Source organism: Ursus americanus, chromosome 6 (assembly GCF_024610735.1).
Source record: "Ursus americanus isolate L20-20 chromosome 6, mUrsAme1.1.p, whole genome shotgun sequence".
NCBI lineage: Eukaryota > Metazoa > Chordata > Mammalia > Carnivora > Ursidae > Ursus > Ursus americanus.
In genome coordinates this window covers 16,449,259-16,467,245 of record NC_142132.1, presented here as the reverse complement: position 1 = coordinate 16,467,245, position 17,987 = coordinate 16,449,259, and the positions used below count along the sequence as shown (strand labels likewise).

The 17,987-nt window shown below is 44.0% G+C and overlaps 1 long non-coding RNA gene across 4 annotated transcripts in view; it reads right to left on the bottom strand.

Moving 5' to 3' along the window:
• Positions 1–17,987, bottom strand: part of LOC123795976 (uncharacterized) — a 148,748-nt gene that overhangs the window by 22,288 nt on the left and 108,473 nt on the right. For 3 of the 4 annotated variants that reach the window (XR_015724723.1, XR_015724725.1, XR_015724722.1), the window contains one exon: positions 270–440. The exons of the other annotated variant lie outside the window; for it this stretch is intronic. This is a non-coding gene — a long non-coding RNA (uncharacterized LOC123795976). The remainder of the gene's footprint in view (positions 1–269; positions 441–17,987) is intronic. 4 annotated transcript variants of the gene reach the window in all.

Sequence of the window (17,987 nt, the reverse complement as noted above, 5' to 3'; positions counted from 1 at the left end):
TGTCAGGGGTGGGGAGGGCATTTCTAAGTATGACCTAAAACCCAAAAGTAATAATGGGAAAGGTGGATATGTATGACTACATAAAAGTTTTAAGCATCTGTATAACAAATGAGAACAAATGAAAAGTTAAGATGAAAAAGTATCGCAAAAACAATATTGGACATAATCATATATGAGGAGCGCCTATGAACTATAATATACATATGAAATATATATATATATTTCAAGTGTCTGTATTAACAGAAGATCATATATCCTATGAAACATACCCGTTAGAAAGTGGGCAGAGAATGTGAGCATACAGCTCAGAAAGCAATGAGAAGATGCTCACTCCACTAAATCAAATGCAAATCCATCCACTCAGCTTTTACTGAGCATCTGTCCCGTCTCCAGGTCCAGTGACCAACGCATCAGACAAGGTCCTTGCTCTGGAGCTTACACTGTACACGAAAGGAGAGATAAGAATGAACAAATAAACTGAAGGGGTAATTGCTGAAACAAGGTAAATAAGAGGGTAAAGGCCTCCCACTGAATCATGAAAGTATGGGAAAATGAAAAAATAAAGCTAATATTATCGCACTGTAGTTTAAAACATTACAAATGTTGAGAATTAAACTTTCATTTCTTTGTAAGAAAACGTATCAAAAGTATTGGAACCGTGCCTGCTTCCTTCTCATCATAACATTTATGATAGCAAGTGTTTTTCTCAAAGGCAAATTGTCTTTTGCCTTTCTAAGTTTGGATCAGCTTCCAACATTTTCATCCGTGTTTTCAATGCTGTGCTCTATCTCCCACGGTTTCCTTAATGTGAGGCTTTTTTCCATCATCACTTCCTCTGGGACATCATCATCCTTCTCATCACAGCCACTTTCCTCATGGATGTCAAGGTCACCCTCCGTCAACGTCCCCGGGTGCACATCGAGTCTATCGAACAGCTACAGCGTTCCCAAGGCTAGCTCTCACTCCACCTACGTTCAACTCAAATGTCACTTCCGGGGTGTGTTTCGTTTCTTTGCTGGACTTCCTGTCTTTCTGGCCAAATCCCTCTTTTGGTTATCCAACAAGAAGTCACCACAACTACACACTTTGCTGTCTGTGCACAAACTATCACACACAGCGACCAGTCACCAACAGACTTTGGAATAAGTGACATCATTGGTCCCTGATCATGGGACACGTCTGATATTGCACAGGGATTTGTGGACTGAAGAGCTAACAGTGAAGTTTGTACTTAGGTGATTACAGCCAATAATCCATGCAGCTGAAATTAGAACTGGGTTCTTGAGGGAGTGGTGTTATTTAAACTGTGGTAACTGAAACTGGGCCCATCAGAATTGTTCAGAGTAAGAACTGTCTGCATGTGGAGAGGGGGGTTAAAAAAAGGGGGGAGAATAGATAAATGGAAGAATACGACAAACCCTAATAACTACATAGAGTTGAATATAGGGGATAGGGAGGGACTGGTAATTATTTACCCTATATATTTTTGTATTGTTTAGAATTTTACAAATTAATATTATAAGTTTTTAGAGAAAACTAAAGTGGGAAAAGGATTACTTCTGTTTCCCACAATCACATTGCTTGCTCTGTGCGCACCCTGAAAAAGGTAACCAGAAGGGTCATGAAGACTATAAGAAACAGGATTGAATATATAAATATTGGGGGGGGGGAGCCTATAGTGGTTATTTTAGAATATGTGAAGAGAAATCACATAAACAAGAGTCTGTCACGAGGTATATTCTCATGTCTAAAGCACACCGACTTTGTGCCAGCTGACCTGATACTATCACTCAATCCCACAATGATCACGGGCAAGTTACTTCCTCTCCACTGACATTCGGTTTCCTCATCTGTTAACCTAGATATTATTACCTCACGGAATCATTTTATAACATTAGAAAAGCACTTAGCCCAGTGACTAACAACTAGTGAAGACTCCAAACATTGAGTCATTCATGCCACGGAGAACACCGACTTCTCTGCCCGTGAACGCCTTCAAATAGAGACTCAAAGACGGTTGACGTGTTTATCCCAAGAGGGGAATGTAACCAAGAGACCTCAGTTTCTGGGCCATGCTAAGATTCAGCAGTTGGGAATAGACAGGGAAAAATCTGCTCGTTTAGTTTCACTTTAAAATAACAATGATTTGTTATTTACACCCTGGGACTTTATTTTTTTTAGGATGAGACACACACCTATAAACCAACTCAAGTTTTAGTACATTTAAAGATACGCAGATTTCGAATAGGAGTGCGAAAATTATTTAAAACATTTTACCTCACCAAAGGCAGCCTGTCAGTGTAAAAAATGCCGTGCAACTCCGTTCTCTAGCTAGTTCGATTGCTTTTTTGAACTCCTAACTGGGTAAGAAACTTCAGACTTAAACGAATCTTGAGGGGGAATAAATTGGATATTCATCCCTCTCCTTTTTTTAATGAATATGCCACAAAAATATTTGAAATATCCTTTATGTATATAAAATCTTATTTAGGATATTTTTAAACTTCATTTAAATGAAGGTTTATTTTTAAAAAATCACGGGTTATCCAACATACAGTCATCGTTCTATTTTACGGATTCATGACCTTGAACTTAACAGCTTTCCAAACAATAAATTGCTCTTTATTATGTGATTTTTTTCATGATACAGGGAATACATCTCGACATTGAGGATATTTTGTGCTCAATGCTTATCTCACCAGCTGTTAAGGAATCGAGGAATTTGGATAGTGATAGGCCAATGTATTTCTAAACTCCCACAGTCTGAAATTGCCTGTCCTGTCCAAGACGGCAGGGAACCCCTCAAAGTAAATCAATAGATTGCTTCAAATCAGTTTTGAATCATCAGGTTAAAAACTACGACGAGACCAGTTTTTCATAGGAACTCACGCTGTACTGCGTTTTGCTCTTCGCCAAAGCACTTTAAGTGACCTCCTTTATGCTCAGTAGGGTTTCACTTTCTAGCTTAAAGACCTCTCCATGACCTCCAAACCATGCTTATGCCTTAGGACTTTATAATATTCATTATGTGGGAAAAAATTCTCATCCTAGTTTCACTAACACAAAACTGATCTGAAACAATCCTGTTTCTTTATCTTGAGGGGCTTCTCCCCTTCTTGAAAAACAATCAGCAGCACGGACGCACCACTGGATGCTGACGGGGGCTTAGTCCCCACATCAAAAGGCAAAGTTCAGCTTGCGAAAGTTGGGATACCTGCTTATCCTTTCAGTTATTCGAGCTCCTTGATACAGATCTATCTAGATCTAGATATAGTTTAGTTATAACCACTATGGATATATCACTATCTAGAGATCGAGATCTGTATCTATATTCTATCTCTCTCTCTATCTATATCTATATCTATATATATACACATATATATAAATAAAATCATGGCCTACATATATAATTTAGTGCGTATCATTCCTGGGTGTGTATATTTGGCCAGTTGTAGTGTCCCCTTTTTGACCCAAAACTCAAGTTCCAGTCAAGCTTAGAGCACAACTTTAATAAGTAGTTAAGTTTAATTAAACTTTATAAATTACAATTTGAATCTATGCCCCACATATTTTCATTTCGTTGCTAAGAGAAACTGCTAGACATTATCACTGTGTCTGTTGTTTCTTCTTCCTCTTATTGTAGAAAACACTGACTTGCGCTTAGCAGAGTGGAAAGGTCAAGTTCTGCAATCCCGCCAACACAAGAGAGCATTCACGGACCCTAACATCTCTAAGGTTTTAATTTGAAAAGCATCATCTCGTTAAATAACAGCTACCTCTTTAAATTGAACTAGTTCTATATTCGGCATTTTGTTGGAAATGGCACCACAACCGAGTCCCTTATTAGAACAAGAAAGATAAGGAGGATAAATATTTGAAGTGTCGTTTATCTCCCCATTCCTGGAGAGGGAAAAAACAATAGCTTACCCATGTTCAGGAAGCTGACATGCCCTAAGAATCCAAGCATCGCAAGGGATCTAATGAGGCTGTTTACCCCACGCCCCGGTCTTCGGGCAGCAACACGCCTAAGTCAGCCTTGCAGAAAAGCAAGTAGAAAAGACAGCTGCTTTTATTTGCTTAACTTTCTGGAGGAAGAACGAAATAATCATCCGCGTGGCCCAGAACTTTATTTGGCTTACTTGCACCTTGCTATTACAAACTGTAAGATATTCTTGGGTGTTTTGCTGTGGTTCAGATTGGTAGGTGAAAGGTACAACACCAAAGTTATTTTGATAATTTGTGTTAATAAAGTGTCTCTGCCAGATTTTATCGTAATGAATGAGGTGATAGATAAGTTGCATTTTAGTCACTCACGAGACCTAAAAATAAGGGTCTAGCCTGTTTTAAAATGCAATTCTGCAACCTTTATGGGTAGTACATTCTATTAGTTAACAACCTTGCAAAGAGATGATGCCTTGTGCCTAAGTACTTCGCTCTGCATTACAAAGCATTCCACTCATTTGTTACTCAGTGAGCATGTGTCCTAGCTCTTCATACCCTTAACCTTCTCTTTTCAAAGTTAGTCATTTCATATTTTAGCATCGTCGTCAAATCAATACTCATTCCCCACATATATGCCTTCTAGGTTCTCTTCCTCAGGCTTTTGCTTTCTCTCAGCCCTCCCTGAGCTGTTCACAGCCACCTGAAGCCATAAGCCAAGAATTAAGCAGTGCATTCTGTGAAAAGAACAGCTAATAGTGGAGATTAGGCATACTTCCCATGAGTTCTGAGGACCCTCTCTCCATTGAACGACCATAACTGGTGAAAATTGTTTCTAAATAACCATCTAAAATCCCTGTTAATTGTTCCAAGAGCATACAGCAAATGAAGAAACATCTATTCAAAAAAATCTACTAAACCTAGGTAAAAAGCTTGAGAATCTGTGGCCTTAGAGCCATGACCCACTCCCGCGTCCTCCACCCCAGATCAGTATGACAGAAGCTCCACTCCAGTGGATGTGGCCAAGAAGCTCAGACTGCTGCTTCCCCCCTGGTTCCCAGGAGAGGGCTGCAGTGGATCCCCAGGAAGGCAGGCTGCCAACATTCTCATCTCCCCAACCTGGGTGCTGAGAAAGCTAAATTCCAGGCGCATACAGCCAAGAGATCAGGGTCTGCCTTCCTTCATCCATAGCCACTCATACAGTGGAGGCTCCACCCTAGGCATGGCAAGCCAAGACTACTGGGACCCTGGGCACTCAGCCCACCTCACTCGGGGCAGAGGTTCCAACCAGATGCAAATTAGAAAGACCAGAGGCTACCACCCCACCTGGTGCCCTCCTCACAAAGCGTGTCACTCCCCAAAAGTAGGCTACTATCCTCACTTCCATGTCCAGAACTGTGATACAGAGAAGCAGAAATTAAAGGGGGGACATTACTACCAACCCTACAGAAGTAAAAAGGATTATGAATGAAAAATATTAATAACGTTAATAAAATGGACAAATTCCTATAGAGACAAAATGACTGAAACTGACTCAAGAAGAAATAGAAAATATTCAAAGATCTATACAAGTTAATAGATTGAATTAGTAATTTAAAAACTTCCCACAAAAAATATTCCCAAGAACAGATGGCTTCACTGGTAAATTCTGCCAAGTGTTTCAAGAGGAATTAATACTAATTCTTCATAAAACTCTTTCAAAAAATAGCAAAACACTCCCCGACTTGTTCTGTGAGGCTGGTACCAAACCAAGATAAGCATGTCACAAGAAAACTACAAACCAATATCTCTTATGAATATAGATGTACAAATCTTTAAAAAAATCTAACAAACTGGAAAAAAATCTAACACACTGAATCTAGCAACATATAAAAAGAATGGCATGCCATAACTGTTGTATAATAAAGAATTTGTCTGGTCTTTGCCTAAGGCTCCTAGCATGGAGCTTCTAAAACCCTTGGAATCTTCTGAGTGATGAAGTGTCTCTGTTGTTTATGAGCCTCTTGGACCGCATCTAAGTTTATGCTAATGAGGTGACTCCTGGCGAGCCCCTGGGTAGCTTCAGGATGGGGGGCTGATCACGGTTGGAAGGACTAACCATGTGATTAGAGGGTTGAAGCTTTGAGTGACATGGTATCAGCCTGAATTCCTGACCTCCAAGGAAGAGAAGGCAGGGCTGGAGTTAGAGATCAAGCATATGGTCAATGTTCAATAAATCAAGCTTATGTCATGTAATCCTAATAAAAACTCTGGACACAACTGGTGGAGCCTCCCAGTTGGGGAACACATCCATGTGCCCGGAGGGTGACAGATGCTGATTTCATGGGGGGAGCCCTATGTTTGGGATCCTTCCAGACCTCACCCTACATGTCTCTTCATTTAGGTATTTTCCTGAGATCTGTGAATTGTTCTGGTGAATTACTGAACCCGTAGAGGTCACGGGAACCTCCCAGGCTTATAGCAAGTTGATCTGACATGAGATCAGTCTTGCTGTGGACCTTTACTAACCCTTTAACTCATGGGGTCTATACTAAGTCTGTCTGGTTGACAGTTTTTGTCTTTGAGCACTTTGAATATGTTATTCTACCTGCCTCTGGCCTCCACTACTTTCTGCTAATCTTATTGGGATTCTCTTGCATGTAACACATCATTTTTCTCTTACTGCTTTCAAGATTTTTCTGTCATCTTTGACTTTCATAATTTTTACCATAATGTATCTATTCATAAATCTGTTTTTATCCTATTTTGAGCTTAATTTCTTGGATGTGCAGGATATTATTTTTCAACAAATTTGGGACGTTTTTTATTTCTTTGATAATTTTTCTGTTCCTTTCTCTCTCTTCTCTTTCCAGTTATCCTGTTGATGTGTTGACGGTGTCCCCATTTCCCTGAGCTACTGTTCATTTTTTTTTTTTAAGAAAACCTTTTTTTTTTTTTAAAGATTTATTTATTTGACACAGAGAGACAGCCAGCGAGAGAGGGAACACAAGCAGGGGGAGTGGGAGAGGAAGAAGCAGGCTCCCAGCGGAGGAGCCTGATGTGGGGCTCGATCCCAGAACGCCGGGATCACGCCCTGAGCCGAAGGCAGATGCTTAACGACTGCGCCACCCAGGCGCCCCGCTACTGTTCATTTTTATTCATTCCTTTTGCTCTGTTCTTCAGCTGTCATATTTTCTACTGATTTATCTTCAAGTTCACTAACTTCTTTCTTCTGCTAGTTCAAATATGCTGTCAAGCCTCTAGTAAATTTAATGGACTTTATTTTTTAGAGCAGTTTTAGGTCCACAGCAAAACTGAGCAGAAAGTACAGAGATTTCCCATATATCTGCTACCCTCCCCCCACATGCACAGCCTCCTGCACTAACAGCAACCTACACTAGAGTGGTCCATGTGTTATAATTGATGAACCTGCATTGACACATCATTATTAACCAAAGTCCATAGCTCATACTAGGGTTCACTCTTGCAGTTATACATTCTATAGTTTGACAAATGTATAATGATATGCATCCACCATTATAGTATCATACAGAATAGTTTCACTGCCCTAAAAATCCTCTGCCTTTTCATCCTTTCACCCTACATAACCCTTGACAACTACGGATCTTTTCACCATCTCCATGGTTTTCTATTTTCCAGAATGTCATATGGTTGAGATCATAATATGTAGCCTTTTCAGATAGGTTTCTCTCAAATAGGTAGTACGCATTTCAGATTCCTCTGTATCTTTTCATGGCTTGACACCTCATTTCTTTTAGGGCCAAATAACAATCCATTGTCTGGATGTATCATAGCTTATTTATCCATTCATCTACTGAGGTCATCCCAGTTGCTTCCAAGTTCTGGCAACTATAAATAAAGTTACTATACACATCTGTGTGCAGATTTTTGTGTGGACATAAGGTTTCAGCTCATTTGGGTAAATACCAAGGAGTACAATTGCTGGATGTGGTTAATAAAAAAAATACACACACACACACACAGTTTTCTAAGAAATTGCCGAACTGTCTTCCAAGATGGCTGTACCACTCTGCGTTCCCACCAGCTCTGAATGAGAGTTCCCATGGCTCCATATCTTCATCAGCATTTGATGGTGTTGGCATGCTAGATTTTGGCCATTCTAAGAGGTGTGCAGTGGTATCTCATCGTTTCTTTAACTCGCCTTTCCCCGATGACATGTGACAATGAGCATCTTTTCATATGGTTATTTGCCACCGGTATATATCTTCTTTGGTGAGGTGTCTGTTCACATCTTTGGCCCTTTTAAAAACCGGGTTGCTCATTTTCTTACTGTTGACTTCTTAGATAATACTCCTTTATCAGAATGTCAGACTGTGACTCGTCTTCTCATTCTCCTGATTTAGTGAATTTTTAATCTCAGTTATTATATTTTTAAACTCAAAGACTTCCATTTGCTTCTTTTTTTTACAATTTTTATCTCTTCACTGATGCTCTCTGTGTAACGCAACACTGTCGTCATACCTTCCTTTCCTTCGGTAATCACGCTTTCCTTTAGTTCTGTGGACGTATTTATAGTGGCTATTTTGAAGTCTTTTTCTGTTAAATCCAACATCTTGTCTCTCACAGGCAGCTTCTGTTGCCTGCTTTTTTTCTGGTGTGTGGGTCATACTTTCCTGTTTCATTGCACGCCTCGTAATTTTTTTGTTGGAAACGGAACACTTTAGATAACGAACTGCAGCCACTCTGGATACGGGCCCCCCAATTGTTATGGTTACTTGCCTGTTTAGTTCTAGTGACTGGCTGGAGTACAGTCACTCTGGGGTGACTGTGGTGTTCGCAGGGATCCCTTCCTCTCTTTCACTGACCACACCCCACTGTTAAACTCTACTAATTTCCAGCTGACTGCTCTATTGTTTTCAGCAGTGCACTCGGGCATAAATTGCTCCACAAGTGAACTCAGTCAAATTGTGGCTCCTTTGAAGGAATAGTTTCTGAGGTCAGTGTTTGGTATTTGTTCTGACCTCGGGAGGGCTCCTCCCCAGCTCTTATTCCTCTGTTCTGTCCCGCAAAGTAGTTAGCCTATAGTCTAGGCTGTTCATGGAATTGATGAATCACCTGTCAGTTGCCTTTAACCACGACCTCCCCTGCCCTTGAAAGTGCCTTTATATTTGAACTTTTTCACTCTCTGTTGTAAAATGAAATCAGTTTCTCAGGGAAGAGATGAGCTGTTTTTATAATTGCTGCTCCCTTCTCTCCCCGGGGCAAAATCTCAGAGCCAGGGCCCTGGGATTGGGACTGCCACAAAGGCAAGCTGCTCTCTGAGTGACATTTTTGCTCTAGGAGCTGAGCACTCCCTGCAAGGCTGGAGGGGGGGGTGTAGCAGCAGCCTGAGGTTCTCCTGGCCTTCCTCTCCCAGCCTGGGACCACGGCCTCAAGAGCAGGGGCAAGGACAATCGGGTTCCAATGTTCTCATCACACCTTTCCCAAGGTCAAGTCTATTCCACGAACAGGGGCTGAGCAAAACAAGGAAGCCCCCACATTTTGACCATACTTGCCAAGACTAAGCCTCAGCGACAGGTAGCTGGGGGATTGGAAACACTGAGTTCTGCTCCTCCCAGGAAGACAGTCCTCCACCCAGGAGCTGGGGGCCAGGCAGCCCATGTTGGTGGCCACAGCTGTCCGGAGTGGGGTCTTAACTTTGCTGAGCCAGCAGGATGAGGGAGAGGGCAGTCTTGTTTCACATACCCCAGACCGCCAACTTTTTACCAAGTTTGCACAGATTTTCTCAAACAAATGTTTCTTCATTTACTGTTTGACCTTAGGACCATTTCCAGAGGCTTTAAATGTTTTTTGTGTGTGTTTGTTTCTTTTTAAAAATCATTTTCACCAGTTTCACTGGGGAGCAGATCAGCAGAGTTCCACACACTGTCACTCTGAAAATCAGTCCCCTCTCCCATACCCTCCTGTGCTGTCCTCTGGGCAAGAACCATCATTCCCTGCCTTGTGTTCATGAGACGTTTCCTTCCTTTATGATTGTCAACGTTAGCCATCTCCAAAGCCATCGGGCATCTTCTAACGTCGTTAAAGCCTAAGGCTTTCATCCAAAACACTAATGAAAATGTTAAGCTGCACCACTAGAAATTCCAAAACATCCCTCCTGAAGCCAAAATCTCACCTGGCATTCAAGGGCTCGAAGTAGGTCTGTGTGTGAGGGACTAGGACTTGAGGGCAAGAGTTTCACTGACGGTCTTAGTCCTTTCCAGCTGCTATTATAAAAATACCACAGGCTGCGTGGTTTATAAACAACACAAATTTAGTTCTCCCAGTTCTGGAGGCTGAAAGTCCAAGATCAAGGTGCCAGCGGGCTTAGGTCCCAGTGAGAGCCCTCTTCTGGACGGCCGGCTCCCAGTTTCTCACTGTGTCCCCGTGTGGTGGAAGAGGGGGTCTAACTCTGTGGGGTTTTGGGTTTGTTTTTTACAGGAGCACTAATCCCATCCATAACAGTGCTGCCGCCCTCATGACCTAAGCCCCTTCCAAAGCCCCCCCCACCCCGCCCCGCCACCTCCTAATACCATCCCCTTGGGGATTAGGATTTCAATATATGAATTTAAGGGGGTAGAAAGGACACAAACATTCAGATCACACTACTTACATCTCTAGTTTTATTATTTCTACTTGACACATAGGCCACATTATGAAATTGATGTTTCCCAAGGTATGTTCTGAGAAACGCTAGATGAAATGAAAAAAAAAAAAAAATTCCTTGCTTAGTAATTTTTAGGTTACATAAAAATAATTCCAGAGGAAGTTTCACTTCTGCTCTCACTAGATCTCAGGAGTAAGAGTCAAAGAATGAGTCTTATATTCATTATGCTAAAACCAAATATAAACAAGCAATAGTATCCCCATTTTATGGACAGAAAAGCTGATCCAGGGAGATAGGAACTATACGGGGTTGAATAGAGTGGACCTCCCAAATTCACGTCCACCTGGAACCTCAGAATATAACCTAATTTGGAAATAGTGTCTTTGCAATGTGGTTAGTTAAGATGAGGTCATAATATGTTAAGGTGGTCTTACTCCAAAGACCGGTATTCTTATTAAAAAGAAGGAAATTTGGACACAGACATGGGAGAGAGGGAAGTCCATGGGAAGACAGAGACCCTGAGATGCACAAGGAGGTTATGTAATGACAGAGTCGGGGATGCAGGCATGCATCTGCAAGCTAGGGAATAGCAAGGATTTCCAGAAGTTTAGGGAGACAGGAATGGAACAGCTCCTTCTCTGGACCCTCAGAGGGAGCTTGGACTTACAGCCTCCGGAACTGGGAGAGAAAATATTTCTGTTATTTCAAGCCACCAGGTCTGTGGTACATTGCTACAGCAGCCTTAGGAAACATACAGTAATTATCTAAATAAACTCTGCAAATATTGACTATTGTTTAAAAAAAGATAACAGCAAAGCTATATTGAATCCTAACTTAGTATGCACTTACTGCTTTAACTTTTGCCTAAAAAAATACAGTGGATTTAGAGGTGTCCACATCACAGGCACTGACTTCATTATTACCAGTGGATCCTTCAGTATGATCTCAGAAAGAATTGTGAGTATTCATTTCTTGTGAGTTAATAACACTCATGAATTTGGAGTAAAATCTATATTCTCTTCCTACTCCAGATTAATTTTTTAAATTTTTATCAAAAGCCTATTAAGCATTTTTTTGAGATGTCTGCAGTTGACAAATTTAGTTAATCTTTTTTTCTTATTTTCTGGCATATTGCTAGTTCAACTTGTTCTGAAAATAAGGTCTTTTAATTATCTAATCCTTCAGAAACAACATATGGCAACCAGATTAAAGTCGAAAACACGGTCGGAGCCTTGGTCTTTGTGGAAGGGCTATTAGCTTGCCCCTTCCTATCCTCGCACTATCACAAATGAATCTTGTGACTCACAGCAGGGGACTGACCCACAAGCAAGCTTCCTGAGCATTTAGTGAGCCTACCTCCTTTAAAAATACATATATTCCTTTGGAGATGGTGATTCTGTTGGGGGAAAGAGAATGGCAAGGCAAGGAATCTTTTAAAGACAATATTAGGCCCCCAAAGGAAAAGATTTTCTTTAAAACTGTAGCTTGTCTCAAAGTCAGAAGCCCATCTCTGTTGCTCTCATTTTTGGTACAGGGGTGACTGTTTTTTGGAGGGAAACTCAGCCATGGTCTCTGCTTAAGGAAGCATTCTGATTTTATTTGCTTTAGGGTACGGCATAGGTACAGACAGTGATGAATGTGGGCCGGGCCGGAGTAAATGTAGTCGTTTGGTGAAAACTCCCTTTACTCACTTTGAAAGCACTCTGGGATTTTTCCTATCTTTTACCACAGACACCATCCCCCTCCCTAAACTCTTCCCTAAAAGATTCAGAATCTTGCCTACCTCTGAAGAGCTACATTCAACAACAACAAAAATCCTCTTTTCCATTTGTCTCCCGGTGCCTGAAGACTTGTAAAATATAATAGATAATCTCTTCTGTACCTATTTCCACAGGTCTCTGTGTATAACTAAGTCGAGTGAAGGTTTTGATGAAATGCACAGTGAGCTCTGCGGTTTTGGAAGAAAGAACGCTGAATGACAGACTCAAGTCCGTCCCGGAGGCCCTGGACCCGGCTTACTCGGAAAGCTAATCAAGTCTGACGCGAGCGTCCCCTGTCGTGAGCAGTCACCGTGCCCCCCTCCGCCCCCGCTCTCGCGCTCCACGAGTCCGCCCGTGTGGTGGGCAGACGGATGGCCCAAAGATACCCACATCCCGGTCCCCGGAAGCTGCGACTTGGTCACCAAGGGAGACAGGGGGTCTCCAGAAGCAGGGAAAGGCAAGGAAACCACCTTTCCTCGAGCCTCCGGAAGGAAAGCAGGCATGTTTTTGGTCGCTGAGAGTCTGGATCTCTGACCTCCAGAACTGTTAGACGTAAACGTGTGCTGCTTTAAGCCACTAGGTTTGTGCCCTTTGTCACCACATCGCATTGAAAACTCATACAGGTGGGAAGTTGTGATTTCAGCAAAGAAAAGAGGAAGAATGGAAGAAGGGAAAAAAAAAAAAGAAAAGAGAAAAGCAGGCCCCGGAGCCTCTCCTGTGTCAGCCCCGCGAAGGCTTTGGTGGCTTAAGTCAACCTACTTTATAAAATGGCTGTCATTGGAAAGGCTGGGAAGGGGATGCGAAGGCCCAGCCGTGTGCTCCACACACGAGAACCAGGCCTGGCCGAAGCCACTCACTCACTGAGGGATGTTTGTCACTGTTTCCCAGGCTCACTGGTTTCTTTTTTTTCTTTCTTTTTTTTTTTTTTAAAGATTTTATTTATTTATTCGACAGAGAGAGAGACAGCCAGCGAGAGAGGGAACACAAGCAGGGGAAGTGGGAGAGGAAGAAGCAGGCTCCCAGCGGAGGAGCCTGATGTGGGGCTCGATCCCACAACGCCGGGATCACGCCCTGAGCCAAAGGCAGATGCTTAACCGCTGTGCCACCCAGGCGCCCCCCAGGCTCACTGGTTTCTTTCCCACCACCCTAGATTCATGCTCTCCAGGGTCTGAGTGTGCCACTCAGAGCCACACCTCTGTCTCAAGACCAGCCTTTGCTTTAGAAAAAATAAAAAAATGGGTTACATAAGGCCTTCTTCCTATAAGCCCAAGTCTTATATAGAGAGCAAAAATAAGAACAATAAGAGAAAAGCAAGAGTGTCACTAATTTTGTGGAAAGCAAGCCCACCAGGGCCACAAATCCTGGGACATCGGGGCGCCCTGACGACAGATGTCACGGCGGCCGGCGAGCTGAGGAAAGGGAACTGGCTTACTCGGGGAGCACCTCATGGGCACATACAGCATTCTTCTCGTTCATTCTCACGGTGTGCTACCAAGCTTTCAGTCTGCCCCTGCCGCACTTTGAAAGCATATCCGTACTTGGACCCATACAAGACACAGAGCTGAACCGGTGGCCCATTTTCCAGCAAGACACGGCTTCGTCCTCGGAGAGCACCAGAGACCCGCGTCTGGTTTCTAAGCGCTTCTGGCTGGAGCGAGTGGACTCTGCTTTCAAACGGAGCCAGCACGACGGTGTCAAGCAAGCCCACGTCAGGAAGAAACAGCAGCACGCACTCCCACTGAGAGACAGCTGGCCTGCCGACAAAACGCAGGCAGGGACGTGCAGTCTGGAACTAAATAGGGAAGGTTCTAAAACTCCCCGTAGAGACCTTCCGTGCCCGGGATGGAGCAGTGGGTACGTGTTCTTGGCCATCTGGGTAATCGCCGCAGCCCCAGCTACGCGTGGTCCTTCTCCAGAGAAGGCCCCGTGGAAGCCCAGGGCCCATCCGCCTGACGGTGGGTGTTGGCCCCAAAAAGAACATCCCTGCAGGGATCCCCATGCTGGGGGCTGGCTGGCCTGCCTGGAGTCGCCCCAGAGACGGCTGGGGACATGGATATCTGGCAGGAAAAACACCTCCTGCCCGGGGCCTTGGTGGAAGGCAGGTATTCTTAGACCTTAGAGGGGATTTTATCCCTGCTGTGAACAAACACCCCTGCAGAGCTGGCAGGACGCCTCAGGAGGTCACAAAATCTAAGGCGACAAATGAGTGGAGCCATCGTAGCCTCAGGGGGAGTCAGGCCCACGGCACCTGTGACTGGGGCACAGCGCAGAACTGGCTTTAGAACCCAGGCGTCCAGAGACGCCCGGGCGGGGCTCTTACTTAGCACTTAACACCCATCGGGGTTTTATTTGTGAGAGGACAGGTGCCCCTGAGGCCGCCTAGCCACTCACACTGCTGTTTTCTCGCCCAACACGTCAGAAACACTGGAAAGATGACGTTCTTTCATCTACTGTTTACTTTGTCTGAAGACTGATAAAATGTTTCCGTACCCATAACAAAATGCACTTGCTTCCCCTGAGATTAGATCTGTTATTTGCTTAGGGCTCAAGCCTGGGCATAGCAGGCGCTGTCCGGCTTCCTCCTGGGAAGGGCGGTGGGGAGCAGAGACCTTTGCAGACGCAGCCTTTGCCCCACGAATCGGAAATCCCCAATGCCGTGCTCAGAAATCCCCAGTTATCAGCAAGTGTTCTTCACATTCTGTGCCCAGCCCTGCTGTGAGCCGCGGTGCCCACTGATGGGGTCATCTCATCTCCACAATGCCATCAGAAAGTGGGGACTGTCACCGCCCCCTGAAGTTAATGACGTGCCCGAGGCACCCAGACAGTGCTGCCCACCCAGCATTCAAATCCCGGTCCCTGCTGACTCTAGAACCACCAACGCCACTTCCTTTCTATTAAAATGGTGTCAGTTTGGAATCTGACACATTTCAGAGATAAAATATAAAAAGATCTTAGGAGATAGTGTTAAAATTGCATACAAAAATAATTTGAAACGCCTCAAAGTCCATAAAAAAAGACAAGTGACATTAATTAAAAATATTTGTTATTTTTTCCATGTGAGCAAATCTCCCAAAGACCTCTCTCTCCCATGCAATGTTCTGTCTCTCCAGGTTGAAAGAAAGCAAGCTGCATTCCCTTCACCATAGCCTAAATCTGACTTTGCCCGCGTTCAGGTCGACATCGACTTCTTACCTAAAAGATTACTCCTCTTTATTAAAAGACAAGGAAAAGTTTTAAAGAGTAACAAGTAAGTCAATGACACATCCTTTCTGCCTGGAAATTAGGGAGGCTTCAGAAACGAACTCACAGTCAAGTTTGAGGACAGAACAAAGCCACACCCAGCTCTCGTTAAAGTCACTAATTGTCCTTGCCTGAGAAACAAACACCAGGCTCCAGAAAAGCCAGATGTCTTCAATGTCTGTGCCTGGCATTTCTTTTGTTGGCCGTCTGCACGGAGCCCTCCTTTGATGTCTCTGCCTTTTGCGTGCACAGGTGCGTGGTAACTTAATTTCGGGCATCATCAACGTGGTTTTCAAAACCAACTCCAGGACGACCAAAAGAGCCTACAATTAGGGTTAGGCACTTGAAAGGGTTCTTACATTTCATTCGAAAACTGATCTCTGTAGTGTTTGTTTATAATCCTCATCACAACTACTGGGACTTTAGAAGGTGGGGACAGCTTTCTCACGTGGAGGAAAGGCTAAGCTGACGTTCACAATGCGGTACTTCCGGGCAGGGCAACGTAGGGGTGTCTGGACGTAATGCTCTTGTCCAGCCCGGTGTGTGAAGGAGGAGGGCCGAGGAGATGCTCACAGGAGAAAGGGAAGACAGAAATATGCCACTGGGCAGCTGAAGGGCCTGTGAATCTTTCTGCTGATGTACTTCTAATTCAGGGCAAGGCCGGGGGAGGGGAGTGGGCTGGTGAGAAAATGGAAAGCTCATTTTAAGCCAGGGAGAGCTCTGAAATCTTATTATGCTGAGTAATTGCCGAAGGCTCAGAAATCCCTGCACTGGTTGGGAGATTTGGCATCAGACGAGGACAGAGTGATGTGATCATGGCTGGAGAGTCCCAGAGGAGCCAGGGCACCAGATCTCTGTATTGTTTGTCCTTGTAATTACTCCTCTAATGTCATGCAATGTGGGGACACGTCTATGCTGGCCCTTGAAGCAACCAGATGCTCAGGCCAGTGAAGAATTCATTTGGGAACCTGACGCACAGGCAGATGTCCGCCAGACCTCGAAGAGGCCGCCCCAAGAAGCAGAGAAAACCAGAACTACCTTACGGATCCCCATCTGTAGAACCCAGAAGGATCTGAGTTGAGCTATAAAGCCAAATGGCTTTAAAAAGAAATTTTTTAAAAATGGCAAATGCTTCAGAGTCCCTAAACCCTCCAGAGTCATGGTGTGGACGCAACTTAATAACGGGAATCACTAAGCAAGACGTTGCTTAAAGGAAACGGAGCGTTCATGGCGCCTTTTGGTCTACTCCCCATCAGAACTGGAGGTGGGAACCGTAATGACTGGAAAGGAAGACTTCACTGCTCTTACCTCACCTGCTTTCTCACTAAGAGAAAAACTCATAGAATAGAAATGTCAAGACCAACTACATGCTCAGAATTACAGTTATAGCTCAGAACCTCCTCTTTCCCTCCTCGGAACCGGCTGCATTATCATTAATCAAGGCAAAGTTTGTGACATTATAGCTACGTAAAACCTTCACAAAATCATTTGGTCCTTGTTCTTTTCCTACTTTGTTCCTTTTCAGTTAACGTAAAAGAATTTTTTTCCCCTAAACATCTCCCACTCCAGAAAAGACTTTTTGACAAGCCCTCATAAGCCTGCTGATTTTGTGACAGATCTATGATTATATTTAAGGAGGCCTGTCAGGGGAAGCACACTCAAGTTTTTTGGTTGTTGTCCTGATTTTAAAGAGTGCGGTAAACTCACTGATGCTCTAACGAGCGCCTTCTGCATCTCAGAAAAGGGGGAGATGGGTGGGACTTACAGAAGGCGGTGGTTCCCATTAATAAATAAAAGCAAAATAAACATTCTGAACTAAGCCATGCTAAAGAGAGGCCGTCTGAACCAGGGAAACTGAGGCAGGGTGAGCTAAAAGGGTCCAGCTGGGTAAAGGGATCCACGGTGGGGACAACAGTCCTAGGACAGAGGCTGTAGGTTGTGGGTGATCGCTCTGCAAGGTAGCTGTTCGTAGACAGGGCAGGAAACCAGATTCCCTCTGATTACAGAGAAGAGCTTGACAACAATGAGACATGACTGTAAGTGGAATGGACAGACAGATCATGCACTCCCCATTTCCAGAAGTGCTCTAGCAGAGGCTGGGTGATCAACTGGCAAAGAGTGTCTGGAAAGTATTGCTCCTTTGGGTTGGAGGTGAAACTAGATAACAAAAGGCCCAAGGTGCCTTCCAGCTCGAGGAGTCTGTGATTCCGTGGCTGTGGACAACCAGTAACTTACTCCGGCTCTCACTTTCCTTATCCAAAAGATGAGGGCCCTGACCCAAGCTAGACATCGAAGATCGTTCTCAGCCCCAGGTGGTGTAAGCCCATCCCGTGGGAAACTGGTGTTAAGTTGGGAGCAGTGTTCAGGCATCCTAACTCACTGCCCAACCTGGAAGAGGTCCCTGAACCTCTCTGGGCCTTGCTCTGAGGTCTTTCCTGTAA